Source organism: Lepidochelys olivacea (genome assembly GCF_965140295.1).
Source record: "Lepidochelys olivacea isolate rLepOli2 genome assembly, chromosome: 11".
Classification (NCBI taxonomy): Eukaryota; Metazoa; Chordata; order Testudines; family Cheloniidae; genus Lepidochelys; species Lepidochelys olivacea.
The window spans coordinates 33,036,817-33,053,816 of record NC_140421.1 but is presented as its reverse complement, the minus strand read 5'-3'; the positions used below and the strand labels follow the sequence as shown (position 1 = coordinate 33,053,816).

The 17,000-nt window shown below is 39.0% G+C and overlaps 1 protein-coding gene across 2 annotated transcripts in view; it reads left to right on the top strand.

The window, feature by feature from the left end:
• The first annotated feature begins 10,980 nt into the window (after positions 1–10,980).
• Positions 10,981–17,000, top strand: part of BAZ2B (bromodomain adjacent to zinc finger domain 2B) — a 277,861-nt gene continuing 271,841 nt past the window's right edge. Inside the window, exon 1 of one of the 2 annotated variants that reach the window (XM_084644095.1) lies at positions 10,981–11,079. The gene's annotated coding sequence lies outside the window, so the exon portion shown is untranslated. Of the gene's footprint in view, positions 11,080–11,420; positions 11,543–17,000 lie in introns of those variants that run through there. The other variant, XM_084644075.1, reaches the window with a different exon arrangement.

The following is a 17,000-nucleotide window of genomic DNA, read 5'->3' as shown; positions in this document are numbered from 1 at the left end:
GGCATCAGTTTCTACACAACTAAGTAACAAAACAGCAGCTCAGGATTCAGCTGTCTGCACTTTTCTGCAAGGGGGGAAAACCCCTTCAAATGCTAGCAATTAGTTGCAGCACTTAGGAGACGGCCCTGACCTGCTCCTGGGTTCTCAGTTATTCCTGAGCAGCTCCTCCTCTGTCCCAGACTTATCCAGTGTTGTAGTAGCCAGGGAACGTACTAACAAACTTCAACAGGACTTTATTTTTTAAAGTGGAAATCTCTTTTCCAAGCTGCCGCTGCACCCTCAGTAGCTCTCCCTCAGCCTCTTAAACTCCTCCCCCCTCCTTCCTGTTTCCTGTCCTTTCAGACTCCCAACCGCCAGTGCTCCCAATTCTAATAATTACAAGCAACCTCGAAACACCACATTCCCTCCTCTCTTAAGAAACTCTCCCAATTACAATAAACATTGTTGTTCTAACCACAGGACAAATAGGAAACAAGGCACTATACTGTTGACAGAAATATTACACTAAAAACACTATAGATACTACATAACATAGTCTCTAGTCCAGACAGGTGGTCGTCTGGGTCTGACAGGCCATCTCTCAAGCCCCGGTTGCAGTGCAATGTCTTGTTGTGTTGATACTACGGTGAAGTCATCCAATGCAGACTGGGTGTTGGTATAATCTCCTCTTGGTGCATAAGCAGGTACAAGATAAGAAGCATTCCGTACCCGCCCATCAGAAAGTCGATAGGTGTAAGGTCCCTTCTTCTCTATGATTTTAAGAGGAGCTGTGAATTTATGGTCCCCTTTGCATAAAATTCCAGGTTTTCGTGTTCTAATGAAGGAACCACACTGAAACTTTGGTTCCTTAGCACCCCGCCGCTTGTTTGTGAAAGCCTTATACTTTGCTTGATTCTGTTCAACTGTTTTTCTCACATCATCCTTGGTCAGGGCCTCAGGTCGTGCCTTTAACAATCCAGTAATGTTCAGTTTAGTATTCATCTGATTCCCATGCAGTAACTCTGCGGGTGATCGTTGCGTTGTGACATGTCGTGCAGCCCAGTATGCTTGCAAGAAATCAGTAGTGAAGGTTATCCACAATCGCCCTTCCAGTTTAGCCGTTTGCAAACTCTCTTTCAAACTTCTGTTAAGCCGTTCAATTTCCCCATTGGCTTGAGGGTAGTATAGGGGTGACCTTCTGTGTAAAATGTTCCCCTCTGCTAGAAAAGTTTCAAACTCCAGGGAAGTAAATTGACTACCATTATCTGAAACCAGTTCTTTGCGGTTACCTTCCCTGCTAAAAACTGAAGAGAGGAACTTAATTACTGTTTTTTGTGATTTGCGATGTAAACACTACCTCAAGCCATTTACTGAAATAGTCTATTAAGGTGATGGCATAACAACAGTCAATTGGAGCAGTATCAAAGGGTCCTACAATGTCAATTGCCACTTTTTCCCATGCAGATTCAGGAAGAGAAACAGGCTGTAATGGAGGGGTACATGTCACTGCTGTCTTATCATGCATTTGGCAAGTGACACAGGATTTTATGAGCGCTTCAGTTTGAGAGTCCATCCCTGGCCACCAATACAGATCCCGTAGTCGTTGTTTGGTTCTGACAATTCCTTGATGGTATCATGTGCCAGGTATATGAGTTTTGACTGTAATTCTTCGGGCACAAGTAGCCGGTGTGTGCCTCGTAGCACACAGCCATAGAGCAAAGAAAGTTCATCCCGAACTATAAAATAAGGCAGCAAAAGAGGGTCAAGGTTTTTAGGGTTACTGGGCCATCTATGTCAGAAATTCCCATAGTTTTTGTTGAATTGGACATGCTGAACAAGCAGCTTGAAATTGTTCCTTTGTAACTGCAGTAAGGGTGCTTGTAATAAGCGCAACTACTACATCCTCATCCTCCGGTGGACCATCTGGTGAAGGCAAAGGCAGGCGAGAAGGGCAATCAGCTACTACATTTTGGTTGCCAGGCTTATATTCCAGTTCATAATTGAAAGAGAGTAGTCTTGCAGACCATCTAGCAATACAATATCCTGCTCTTCCCTGTCCTTTTGTGATGAGCAACGCTGTCAAAGGGCAGTGGTCTGTGCACAACTTGAACGTTCGGCCCCACAGGTGAGTTCTCCATTTTTCAGTAGCCCAGACACAAGCAAGTGCTTCTTTTTCGACTGTAGAATATTTTCCCTCAGCATTATTTAGTGTCCTTGAAGCAAATGCAACAGTCCTCTCTGTGTTGTCCTCATGAAGTTGTGTGAGGACAGCCCCAAGTCCATAATCAGAAGCATCTGTAGTTACAATTGTGGACAATGCAGGACTGAATAGTGCAAGTACTGGACTATGTACAATCAAGTCTATCACCGTTTCGAAACTAGCTTGTGCATCCATTATCCACACTAAGGTTGAACTTCCCCGTAGTAATTCTTGTAATGGTTCAATGACAGAAGCATAATTGGGAACGAATTTTGCATGCCAGGAGGTAAGACCCAAGAAGGAACGTAAGGTTTGCAAATCTGTTGGAGGAGGAGCATTTGAAATTGCCAGGATATGAGCCAGATCAGGTTTTAGTTCAGCCTGTGAAATTGTATGCCCCAGAAAGGAGAGTTCAGTTTGTCTAAATTTGCATATGGACCTATTGAGCTTGAGGCCTGCTTTGCTGATGCAATTTAGTACAGACTACAGGTAACTGTCATGCTCCTCCAAAGTATTTCCAAACACACTAATATCATCCAAATAGCACTGAACTCCATGTTGATTCTTCAAAATCAATTACATCATTTTTTGGAAGACACTTGGGGCTGATGCGAGACCGTATGGAACATGTTTAAAATGGAATACTCCCTCATGTGTAATAAATGCTGTGAGGTCTCTGCTGTCTTCATGCAACATAACCTGGTGGTATGCGCTCTGCAGATCCAGAGTAGAAAACATCTTTGCTCCACGGAGTTCTGCAAATATTTCTTCTATGTGAGGAAGAGGATGGCTGTCAATCACAATAGCTTTATTTGGCTCCCTTAAGTCCACACTAAGGCGAATGCCTCCACCCTTCTTCTGCATCACTACTATAGGTGAAACCCATTCCGAGGAGTTAATCTCTTCAATAATGTCCTCTTGAACAAGTTTTCTAAGTTCCTCTGAAACAGCTTCCCTGCCTGAAAATGGTAAGCGCTGTAATTTCTATCATACAGGCATCACATTATTTCGCATTTTAACTTTATGCAGAAACCCATAAGCACAGCCGAGTTTCTCCTCAACCTGGTGTTGGGTCCCAGATGAAACTGGTGTGTGTACCACAAGAGTGCTTTGCTGAGGAAGATCAATTCATCCATTAACTACCCTGAGATTTAAAGCAGCCAATAACTCTCTGCCAAGGATAGGAGTGCCTTTGTGAACAATGTAGAACTCTGCAGTTACACAGCAATCACCAAAAGTAACTATTGCTGGCAGGCAGCCATGTACTGGAATATGGTTTTTCAAACAGCACAACAAATGAAGCTTGGGTTCAGTAAGAGGCACATTTCTAAAGTGATGCAAATAGATGGAATCAGGTAGTATAGATACTGCTGAGCCAGTGTCCAACATTAGCTGAATAGAGTGTGATTTGCCTGAGGGTACAGTGGAAACGTTTACCGTGCACTTTATTTGTTCTGGAATATGTGCAGTAGTGATTTTGTCCATGCTCAGCATAGTAACATATGGTATTGTGACTGCATGCACCTGTTGATTGAACTGGCTGCTGTGATATACTTTAGCAAAATGCCCAATCTTTTTGCAATGATTGCACTGAGCTACTTTTGCCGGACATCCTGTGTAGCTTGCAAGGTGTTGTGGGGATCCACAGCGAAAGCATGCTTTTACTGCATTTTGAATTTGCTGATTTGGTGGTTTTTCATTAGTTGTCCTTTTGTAATTGTTTGTCTGCAGCGATAGTGAACTTTTCTGCAAAGGAGTCACAGCCTGGACTGTGCCTCTTGTATCCATGCTCATTATTTTGGCTTCAGCTGTAGCTGACTCAATCTCGATAGCAATGGTTATTGCTTTTTCTAGTGTAAATTGTGGTTCTAGAAGTAAACGTTCTCTTACACGAAGCATGGTTGTTTTCTCAATAAGCTGGTCTCTAATCATCTCATCTGCCATATTCCCAAAGTCACAAGTTGCAATCAGACTCCTCAGGGAAGCAATATACTGCATTATAGTCTCCCCTGGTTTCCGCTCACGTTGGTGAAATCTGTAGTGATTAGCTACTACATTCACTTTTGGTACAAAAAAGTTCTTTAATGCAGTGAGTGCAGTCTCATATTTATTGTCTGCAAGGGGAAAAGTGTAAAATATATGCTGCCCTTCTGCTCCAAGGCAGTGGATTAGCAGAGCACGCTTTCTTACTTTAGAAATCTCTGTAGCACTGATTTCAAGCTGATAAGTCTCAAAGATATGGATCCAGACAGTAAAAGCAATTGGAGGCTCACCAAGGCTTTGTAGAAAGGGTGCAGGTGGGTTCGGAGGCAGAAGATCCATCCTCATCACCAAAATGTTGTAGTAGCCAGGCAAGGTACTAACAAACTTCAACAGGACTTTATTTTTTAAAGTGGAAACCTCTTTTCCAAGTTGCTTCTCCACCCTCAGTAGCTCTCCCTCAGCCTCTTCAACTCCTCCCCCTCCTTTCTGTTCTTTCAGACTCCCAACAGCCAGTGCTCCCAATTCTAATAATTACAAGCAACATCTAAACACCACACCCAGCTCTACCTGAGACTAGAGAAAAAAACTGGCAAGCCTTCTTACCTGGTCTTATGGTTCTTGATTGGTCGCTATTTCCTTCTGGACCTTTTAGGCCTCTGGAGAATTGACTTGTTGGTTTCCCCGTCTCAATGGATTTTCCTTGGGTGGGGAGTATCAGGTCACTGATGCCTCCAGCAGGAGACAGAGTAGGCCTGATAGACCCCATCACAGGCCTATTTTAATATTTATTATTTGGTAGAAGGATTACATTTTTTCTGCTCTTATTTATTTATTTTGTTTTTGGAAGAGCAATAGTACTGACACAAAACCATTTTATATATTATATATGTAGACTTTTGAAAAACAAATAAGGAGCAGAAATAGCTTAATAAAAATCAATATTCATGATAAAAATTGTACCAAAGTTTTGTGTGTGCATGTGTGCATGCATGCATGCATGCACTGATAGCGAGAAAAGACTCTGTTGTGCTATTCCAGAGTTAGTTGTAGTAGAAAGTAGTTTGGTCCTGCTGTTGTAGCCTCTCCAATGCCCCAGAGATATCATCTTCACATTACTGGTAAGCATACTGGAACAGCAGAGAAAGAGACCATCCCAAAGAATCCGTCCAGGTTTCCCAGAGCAACCTGAAACAGAACTTGTGGGATGTGGGGGTTAGTTAGTGCTGTGCAACTGCTTGTTTGGTGTAGTGCTGATTAATAATGCTAGTTATTGTAATACTACATCTTAGGGCCAGATCCTTGGCCCCTGCTAAGGTCCCTTTGTATTGCTAGATCAGTGCAAAGGGATCTTAACTGAGCCCTGAAGAGTCTGATGAGGATTCTCTCAGTATGGTGGAATTGTGGGCTAGTGTGAAGCTGGCATGGCAGATTTTATGCCAGCCCTTTCTGACTCCCCAACTCCCAGTCATGTCAGAAAGTTTCAAGATGGGAGAGGAATTGTGATGGGGGGCCAAGAATGCAAGGCTGGAGCACAATGCATTCTGCTGAGACGTGGCTGGCAGAATGCTTGGAGGAACTGCTCTGTTTTATAGTAGGAGTTGGCATGGTTGCGCAGCCAGCCCAGGATCAGAAATATGATTTACAGCTACCTTTTGTCTCCCTTCCCTACTCAGTCATACTCATGATCTCAGCATAGCTGAGAATTGCACCCGTCACCATAGTCTTATTCCTTGCAAGTTATGGTGAAGCCATTCAGGGTATGTCTATACTGCAGCTGGGAGTGAGCCTCCCAGTGCTGATGGACAAACTCATGCTAATTCAGCTTGAGTTAAAGCACTAAAAATAGCCACGTGGACATTGATGATCGGGTGGCAGCCTGATCTCTCAAGCCCAAACTCCCCTGGGATCTGAGCTTCGGTGGCTAGCCTGGGTCTCCCCTGGAGTCTTAAATATCCACACTGCTATTTTTAGCATGCTAGCTCAAGCCAAGCTACCAAGAATATGTCTACCTGGGGTTGGAAGTTTAAACATATTCTTAGTATGTTAATTCCTGAGGCTCCCAGTAAGCTAGGACACTGCAGATACCATTTTGGGGGGCAATCTTTCTAGGCTTTGACCCTATACATGATGTTTCAGTCCAGATTGCTTCTGATTCTTTGGGGATTCCTGTCTTGGCACTTGGTCCTATCCTTCCACGTGGCAGCTCAGGGTACCCATAAGCTATTAGGGCCATTCATCTGGGATTCTGTTAGCCTCTGCGCTCCTACATCACTTGCTTCAGAAGAGAGTCTGCAACAGATTGAACCCTAACAGCGAAATCAGAATTCCTCAGAGCAAACAACTCACAAATAATGATCAACAGATTAGTCTAGCTGCAAAGCCATTAAAGTTGCTCTATACTATATATAAACTGCATTGTATTTTTAAAAAATTCCCTGACTTTGTGTTCTTCTAAACTCTTTGATTATAGTGAGATGCAGTAGATCTTCATTCATCTGACTACTCTAGGATGACATCATAAAATAGGGGTGTAACAGCATAAAGCCAGTATTACTTAGACACATTAAACTGTATAAATAGCCCTTAGAGAGTGATAGCATAAGCTCTGCTGTGCCAACAAGTATCTATGATAAGAATAAACCTCTTAAACCCAGAGTAAATTTTCTGAGCACGAAGGTTATGCTTTTAACTGGTTTCTACTGTGCTATTACTTTTAAACATGTTTTAAAGCATAGACTGTACATCATAATTGAATGAAATATTTAGTTTTTTATTAAATCAACCTCCATGCTTTTTTTTATTAGTAGCATGGATTTTCATGCTTATGCATCTATCCCTTATCAGTGGCATGAACAATAATATCAATCTTGCTGAAAGTTTCTTGTTTCTTGTGTGGCAAATATATTGGACTCTCTCTTTATGGTAATAAACATATATGCTTTGCAAACACCTCTGTTAACATTACAAGTAGGCCAACTGCTATCAAAAATGTACAATATTAGGCCCTGACCTATGTAATAAATTCTGTGTGGGCAGACCACTACGCCGACACAGAGCTCCATTGAAACCATTAAGTTTAGTGCAGCTCTATGGGGGCACAAAGGTCTGCCCATGCAGAGTTTATTGTGGGATCAGGGCCTAAAGTCCTATTCCAGCAGATGCTTAAGTATGGTTATAAGTCTACTAATGTGAGTAGACCCTATTGAAGTATATAACTCTGATCCTTCAAATATTTATTCATGCACTTAACTTTCAGCATGTTAACAGACCTATTGACTTCAATAGGATTACTCACATGTGTAAAGTACATATGTGTAAGTGTTTGCAGGCCTGGGGTCTTACTTTGCTCTATTTCTTTTTTTCCCCCTAGGTCATCTTCCATGCAGTTTGTGACACTTCTGCATATTGCATAAATTTGGGGGTGGAATTATCTAAAGAATTCTTTACTATCAAAATAATGAGTAGTAGGAGAAGCAAAGGGTGAGATATTGTGTTGGTTTTATTTAAGGAGCACTTACATTGGAAACCTAGAATGTCCAGGCTCCTGCATTTTTTAAATTAATTAATCAAACATAGGAAGAAACAAGAGTCCTATTTTTATTGTATACATGCTGCAGTTTTAATTTGCATATTTTTTTATCAAGGACTACAACTTTAATACTGCCTAGGAGAAGCCAGCCAAAATTTGAAGCTGTGAACCTTTTTGATGTAATAGTTAATCACTTTAAATGCATCAATAGGATCCTGAAACAGCAGCTTCTGTTGAATAAGCATATTAAAACAAAAGAATTTTAATACATTTATGAATGTAGTTAAGTTTGCACTAGTAAAACTGATTTCTTTGTGGCTATTCTTACAATCAGGTGCCAGGGTCATTGTTTCTTTATGAAACACATTTTACTCTAGAATACAAAGTGCTATCTACAAATTCAATAATATTTTCAATTGCCAAATGAAGCCAAAATCAATACTTAGCTTTCCAGTGAGAAGTGTAGTGTTTAAATTTTCAACAATAAAATGCATTCCTAGTGGCTTAAATTAGAATACTTCTCTAAACTTTATTTTGATTTTGTATTTTAAGTGCTTCAATTCTGTAGTGATGATGGGCACTATAGAAAACTAAATGGAGTATATAACAGAATAACTTTTTTATTTATCTTGAGAACATGGGTTGGTTTGGCTTACTAACCATTTTAAATAAATTGTCTGTTCTTTACAATAGTGCTAGTAATAATTAATATAAGGATTTCCTTTAAATATTAAAGGCAGAGATATTTAATATATCTGCATAACAGCCAATGCTTTGTATAGTGAATTATCTAAATCCATTGTTTATTTCTACGTATTTTAAAATCCTATTATCTCTTAAGCACAATACCGTTGTGTTAGAAAATGTATGAGCTTTTGATGCATAACATTCTGAGGAAAATGTCTCTTTTATTATTTCCATACTTATATTCTTATCCACATTTTTTTTCAAGAACATTATTAGTAAATTTTGAGGTTAGAGAAGTACTGACCCAATCAAACACGTACAGAGCTTGGCCTCTGAGTTAATTAAATATGGGTTAATAACATATTATAAGGAAATCATTGTCCTTATTACAGTTATTAGGTAGTTAGTCAAATTATAGCTTCAAAGGAATGCAGAGCATGGAGAACTCAGGATTAAATTATGCATTTGAACCTTAGGCCAGCTTTTACTGTTGAGACAGTTTGCTGCTAAGAGAAATTGTGTGTCATTGAAATTAAATGCTTTTCTGGTGATGGAAGGTTCCAGTTTTTAATGAAATTACTGAGTGTCGTGTAGTGAAATGATTAAAATCTGTATTCCGGGAATGTGGCAGTGAAAAAATCAATAAATGCTAGCAAAGCTTTGCTGCTGGATGTGAATCTGGGGAATGAAATAAACTAGTACAAAAATAATAATTAAAAACATATCAGCACATTAATTTATTTAGCATCAGTCTCTTGAGACATCATCTTCACTAATTTTTAGCATACATTTTACTGTGTAATGAGAAGCTTTCTTTTCACATATTCCTGTTAGACAGGCAGTATTTTTGCCCCTCCCCCAGTGTTCCTGCATTGCAATCACTGTGCTTGCACTTATTATGTTACAAATGACCGAGGTAAGGCTGACATTCTCATTGCATGCAAAAAGACCTAGTCTGCCAAGCTTTTTTTTTTTTCCCTAATGAAGCAGCTTTGTGAAATCTCCCCATGTGTTAATACTAATGAAGATCCTCCAGCACAATTAAAATCACAGCCAGTGGCTGAAGGGGAAACACAAAACAATGGCATCTCTCTAAATATACATATTATTTCATGTTGAGATCAGCTTTGTTTAGCAGTAGTTTTAAAATAAAATTTTAAATTCTATACAGTGCTAAATAAGGTGAGCAAGTTCAATATTACATTTTCAGAATGCAAGAAAATGTTGTGTAAGAGACATAATGAAATAACTTTACATTTCTTGAAGTAAGTTCTTGATTATATTTTAATATAGCTTTAAATCTTTATTTTTATAGTTCATAGGCAGCAGTGCTTTGGTTTTTAGTGCACTTTAACGCTGGCCTAGCTTGACTTTTTTTTTTTTTTTTGACAAAAAGAGAGAGAGAGAGCGAGAGAAACCACGTGTATAATTTAAAGGGTTAGAGTAGGGAGGGGCCAGTTTTTGCTCTTCTTTCACAAAATAGCCTATTAATTCAATTGTTTTAGCCAACCAGCATCTCCGTTAGTCAAAATAAAATGCTCATATTTTATAGACATTCTGGAAAGTATTTTTTAAAATATCCACAGTAACAGTTGAACTATTTTAACACACCCACGTTAAAACACCGTACAGTTTCTGATCCTGTTTGTCTGTTTTACTTGGATTTGTTTGGATTTTACTTTGTTCCTGTCATATCATCATAAGACTTGTGCATTACATCTAGCATGACTCGCTGATGTACTAGGCTGGTTCAAAAAATGTCTGATTTTGTGGGTTTCTTGGTTTTTTTTTTTTTTTTTTTTTGGTAGCAGGCTATCATTTGCTCCCATAAAATCTTTCTTGTAATTATAAATTAAATTTATGTTCAGGTTAAAGATTAAAATGCATCTAAGAACTACTTTAGACAGCTATGAAGGACTAATGCATTTCCCTCCCAATCTATTCATTAATTATTTAATAATCACCGAATGTGGATTTATTATGTTTTTCCCTTTTATAAGACTTTTCGATAACTTTTTCTAGTCCGGGGAATACTGGACAGAGTATATGTAAGAGAGAGTTAGTCTGTGTGCACTTGGGGAACAGAAATGCAACTCTTTTCCTTGCTCCTTTTCGTTGCTGATAGGTCATTTATTACTAGGGCTGAAATGAGATAAACAATTCTCTCTCTTTTCCCCCTTGTTAACAGCAACTTTCATTGTTGAAGAGAGAAGAGCCTTGTTGGTTGACGTCACTTTTGGTTCATGAAGGCTTTGCCTGGAACTGAAGCTGAATAAACCTTGAGAAGAGAATCTGCTTCAATCCGCTGTCGCTGCAAGGAACTAACCAGGGAGAGACAGCGAGAGACAGACAGAGAAACAGATACACCCAGAGAGGGTTACACTCTCCCAAATTTCCCCACCCCTCCTTGGTGTTTCTTTACACACTTCTTGAGGGTGTTGGACAGGGAAACGTTCCTGACACACACACACACCCATCCTAATCTTCAGCAACCCCAGAAAGGGGAGATCTCTTCCAAACTAGAAAGGTGAGTTAAAATCCCTCTGCCTGCTCTCCCCGGATGGGAGGGAGGGATTTTCTGTTAAGGTGGAAATGTGAAATATTTGCCAGATTTCAGGACAAGGAAGGAGGGACGGGGAGATCGTGCTCGGATGGGCAAAGCTGCTATGGGAGTTGGGGTTTCGGTGTTCTGCAGCCGCTGGTTTGTATCATCCCTTTGTTGCGGTGGGTTGGTTGTGCCTTTGGGGTTGTGTGTCCCATCGGAAAGGGGCTGACCTTGTCCACTCGGGTTTGGGGGGGTGGGAAGGAGGGGAGAGAGGCTGTTACTGTGCGAGTCCGGGGGGAGGGGAGCGCGGTCCGTGTCCCAAGCGAGTTTAAACTTTATTCATGGCTCCAAGTGTGTGTCCCTGGGACTGGCTGCCCGGCTCCGGCTCGGCCGCCGCCGGGGCTGCTCCGCCGCCGCCGCCTGGGCTGGGAGCGCCTCTTTGTGTCTCTGCGCTCTCCCCGCTCCCTCTGCCCGGCTCGCTCCGGCTGCCGCAGCTCTGGGCATGTCAGCCAGCTGCAGCCGTAGGGGCGACTCCTTCCCCTCGGGCTCCCCTGCCGCTGCCCAGCGGGGTACGTAGCGTGCAGCGAGGGGGCCCCCGGGAGCTCGGAGTGTGCACAAGGTAAGAGGAGCCCGCCCGGTTCAATACGGCCGTGTCTCTGTCTCCCGCTGAGCTCGCAGCGGCAAACTCCCCCTCTCCCGCTTGGCCTCCCCCTCCCCTTCCCCCCGGACTCTTTTATATCCTTTTATTTCAAAACGTGGCATTGTAGAGTTGCTCCAAACTCCGCTTTGGGCGTTGAAAAGGGCGGCGGGCGAGTGGAGTGGGCTTGGGAGAGACCAGGGAGACAGTCTGCCTGCGCTGAGGGCTTTGCTGCTTTCTTCTCTTTCTCTCTCCCTTTATCTTTTGTGTGTGTTGCTTCCTTATAAAGAGAGAGAAGCAGCTGCAGCCCTTGGTCGAGTTGTTGAAATTTATCCCTTTGTGTATATTACAATATCCTCCATTTTTCTGCCCTCTAAACAACAAGGCTTTCGCCATCTTGGGCAAATTTTTATTCCCAAGTCTGTCTCTCTCTTTAAGGGGGGGGTGGGTGGGTAGGTGGAAATCTTGAAAGTCCTGCTGGATAAGGCTCAAAGTTTAGGAAATGTAACAGGGACAGACAGTGACGTCATGTAAAGTTTAAGGGGAAATTTTCCAAGTGTGTGTGTGTGTGTGATTTTTTTCCCCCATGGGATTTCTGATCTAACGTGTTGTGAGCTGCACTTTAAAGTGAGAGATGTGTAGTTTATCCTGCTAGAATGCATATAGTTCTTAAAACTATGTGCTCCTTTTCTGGCATTTTTGTAACAGGTGGAGAAATATCTATTCTTTTGAATTACTCTCAGTTTTGTGTTCTGGCTTTGTACTATTTCAGATATAAATATATATTTCACTATTTAAAAATACAAAGTTGTTATATGAAATAATATTTCATTTGTGGGTTAGCATTATTTGTATTTACAGCAAATAGTTATCTCATGTGAATTTACATGAGACAACTTGGTCCAGAATCTTCTTTGAAGGAGTGTAGAGCTGAAGGTGAAGGGGGTTAGGGAAATTAAGTTATTTTTTAAAAATGATAGATTCCAAAAGAACCGTTTTAACAGTATTATATGTATGCAATAAACTGTTTGTAAAGTACCTGTAGACATTATATGTATTTTGGATTATGTTCCAGATGCTGTATTCTGCAGTTGGCAGAATGTAGTTAGTATGCTAATAAAAAAAAAAATACCAACAGCCACAATTCTGAATCACTTTACCTCTGGTTATAAACTCTTCTATCCGCTACTGTGAAAAGGAAAACAGTAAAATATAGTGTTTGTTTAATTTACTTGTCAATGATAGTCTTTTCATCTAGTAAAAGTTCGCCTGGTCACATGGTAAAACTTAATGAAACACTGAGTACTTCATAAATAATAGGTACTGTAAATAGAATTCTAATTTTCCATTCAGTTTCCTACATTCATTTTACCTTCTGCATATTTTTATTCACACTAACAAGAACATGAAACTGTCTGTATTTAATTTGCATTCCCTTTGTCTTCAGGATTGAGAAAAACATTGGTTACGATTAACTTAGAAACTAATAGGAACAGGTCTTAGAACATCAAGAGATTTCTTTTTTTTCTCACTTACTCAAAATTGAATGATATATTTAACAATATGTCTTTAGGTAGGAAGTATGCTTTTTTGTTAACAAAAGTCAGATATTTACCTGAGTATGTTCTTTTAAAAAATGCTTTAGAAAGCCTTGATGAATTGAATGTCTGCCAGTTATGTGAATTGTAGGTAGATGAAAATGTTTAAATAGTTAAAAGCCCATAGAACAGATGGTTCTAAATTATACATGCAACAAAAGCCTAGAAGATTTGGCAGATTATAAATGGTGAGCAACAGAGGATAAAGCAGTTTAAGAAAATGGTAGTTAAGTATATTTGATGTCTTTCGCACCTATTGTAAACTGCACATTTTTGTCACAATGCTGCATAATCAATAAGCCAGACAGCATAAAGAAAATTGTAGTTGAAACAATTTTCTGTATTGGATATATCGAGAAGTTAGGAATCTTAAGTATTTAAGGGGGATATCTTTGGTGTTCAAGTAATTTTAAATCCAGTTTGGCAAACGAAGCTTTTTTTTTAGCTTACTGATTCTTTTAAAAACTATAGCATATAAAATCAAACATTGATAAATTTATATGTAAATATGTACATTTTGTGGTATTTTAATCATGTGTTAGTAGAAAAAATCTTCTTTGGAGGAGGAGCTAATAGTTTCTTCCTATTATTGACTAACTACTGTTTTGAAGGAAACATGTAAATAAGCTTTCTGTGAGTACTATGTATTGACATAATAAACTGTACAATTGCCACACTAAATTCTCATGCTATGAATTTATTTAAATAATTCTAGTATATTGAGTTACTTAAACTTGACTGTTTCAACAAAATAAGATTAATTTGAAAACTCATGTTAAGGGTCGTAGTTCATATGGTAAAATTAGTTTGGAGCACTGTTTTATGATACAATTTACTAAATGTTGTGTAATTTTTGGGGAAATAGATGGTTTTCTATGTTCACTTCCTGGTAAGATGCTTGAATGTTTCTTAACAGAAACAAGAACAATATTTTTTTGTATTACACAGGGAGTAAACACTGGTTGAGTATTGTAAATACATTAAGCATGAATACTAACCTTGTGGATAAGACCTCCATGACTGATTTTTTTTTTTTTTTTTTTTGGCAAGGAAATTATTTAAAATGCAAATAAGAAAGTAATGAAAGTCTCTAGAATTTTTAGTTTCTATTGTCTTTTTTTTTCTTATTTCTTTATTTGCATGTTTATTATAGAATTGAAGTGTAAAGGAGCAGATGTTTTGCCAAACATCCTGATGTGTTGCTTTTTCTTATGGGAGTGCGTAACTGTTCCTTCTGATGCATCGACTTGACAGCTGGTTGATTTCATGGAGCTGCTAAGAAGCCATTAGTGGTGTCATTGAATTGAAACAGAACAGTCACTCCCAGCTTGAACTGCAGTTGTTAATGTCTTTGTTGCTACTTTTGTGTTCCTACACAAGATGTGGAATATCACAGTTGCAAGAAAGTTTGTGCTTTCTGTCTGATCCCTCTGAATTAGTGAAATAATGTGTTTAGTGCTAGATTGCTTTTAGATTCACAGTATTCTTATGGCATATCCAGCACTAGGAGATCCAAGTTATTTTGCCAAGTCTAGATCAACTAGAAATGAAACTTACTACAAAGAAACTACGATAGTGCTCTTCCAGAATTGAAATTATTTCACCAAGTTTATTCTTAGTATACTAGATTCCTTGGAGGGTTTTTAATTTGCCTTTAGTAATTTATATTTAAAAATCTTCAAAACCAGGTTTTAGTTTTCTTCCTTTTTAAAAATAAATCTAGGGGCATATCCTTAAATTGATTTTAATAGACATTTTAGCTTTAAAAAGTAATAGTATAGTATGACCCATAGGTATTTTTTTTCCCCCTTAAAAAAAAATTGAAGATAGTTTTTATAACACAGACCTGATGAAGGGCCAAATTGTTCTTGCTTCACTCAGGTGAGTTGGCCATTGAAGTCAGTGTGATGACTTGCCTAAGGCCATCAGGGTTTCCCCCAAAAATTTAAGGTAAACCCCTCAGATTTCCTTGTCCTCTTACTACTGTTTGTTTTGGTTGATGATATTAAATAATTTTATCAACTAGTCTGTGTCCTTTTTTAAATGCTACTAGAGAGCAGTCAAGAGAAACACTGACAAATTTTAATGAGAAGAGAGAACAGTGTATTTCAGACTTATGTAGAATGGAACAGTCTGGTTGAACACTGACAAAACAATGTAACAGGTAAACTGAATGCTTTAAAGAAATGTATGGGGGAAAATACAGGACACTAAAATAGGTACAGAGGACAATTAAAACTGCGCCCCCCCACAATCTGTGCCAAAAAAGCCCAAGTGGGTAAGAAACATGAAGATAAGCAGCAGTGATGTTTCTGTTTTTGTAAAGTTTCAGTTGCACCAATATTTTTTCCTTACATATGATCTGTTCTATTGTTAATGCTTTTGTAGTTGTAGTTATAATGGAAGCATTGCTTTAGGGTCATTACCTAAGTGAGTACGTACTAAGGGGTTTGGAGTTCTTTTATGTTTACTCTTTAGGGATGAGTAATGGAAACAATAATATTAGTAAGATCAACTTAGAAAAGGTACACGTTTTCTAATTTTGCTCATACATTCAGAAACAACAAATGAGTCACCAAAGCGCTGCATAAGAAAAATAATCCTATGGTACGTCAAACAGTAGTAGTTGCACTTATATTTCGCCCAAGCTTTTCAGAGCTTCATAAAGATGGCTAACTACTAGTTTCCCTATACAGAGAAGTGAGGTGACTTACCCATGGCGACACAGCAAGTCAATGGAAGTGCTGGGAACAGAACGAAGGTCACCTGACTGAATCAGAGGCAGTGCTAGCCCGTTATGGGCCCTAAGCAGGAATATTTTTGCTCCCCCCCCCCCGTAGCCCCCCAACACATACTAAAAAAGTGAATAGGGGGCCCCCTTGAGCTGCTCGAGGTCCTAAGCAATTGCTTAGTCTGCTTGTGCCTCACACCGTCACTACGCTGAATCAGTACTGTAACTACCAGGTCTGTAACTCCAGAAATGAAAACCTTTGACCCTGATCCTGCAGAGACTTTTGATTACTCTCATGTGTAAAGTTAAGCATGTGCATAAGCCTTTGTATGTTTGGGTTCATAGTCTACGTTCAGCCTGTAAAGTGTCAAATACGATGAATATTTTCATTAATCTGTGTCTTTTTTCATTTTTAATCTAAAATATGAAATAACTAGATAATTAAAAAAAAAACCTTGTTATTTCTTGTTTAGGGTTATATACTGCCTTTGGTCTACCTAAAGGAATTCCTTAGAGCAGTATCAAAACACTTCTTTAATGTAGTCTGTAAGTCATGTACAACAGTTTCCTCTGAAACTTTATTGTAGAGAAAGCAAAGAATAGCTTTCGCTGCTACAAATGTGTCTTTGGTTTTATTTTAATTTATGAGCAAAATTTTTAAATTTTGAAGTTTTCTGGTAATATTAGTAAGTAACAAGACTGATAGTTTAAAGCAACGCTGTCAATGTAAAAATCCCACATCTGTCTGTAGGTTTTTGCTAATGTTTAGAGATTAGAGGGAAAAAAATGTTTTTTCGCTTTTTAATTCAGTTTGTTTACTTTGTGCATTTGATAGCACTTTTGTTAGTTTAATCTTTTGTTTGTGTGGGTTTTTTTCAAACAGCAATAGAAAAAAAAATAAATAGTTATTTTTTTAAAAAAATAAATACAAAACTGTTTTCTAACTCTTAGAAATTGGCCAACGAACTCCCAGGAAGATGTAGTTTCTGAAACTATTTCTAACACTTAATCCCCCTCCGCCCCTCAATTCTAGATCTGAAATTGACACTGTCCCTCCAATTTTCATAGAAAGGAGATTCTAGTCTCTTAATGTGTAACCCTTACTGTCATC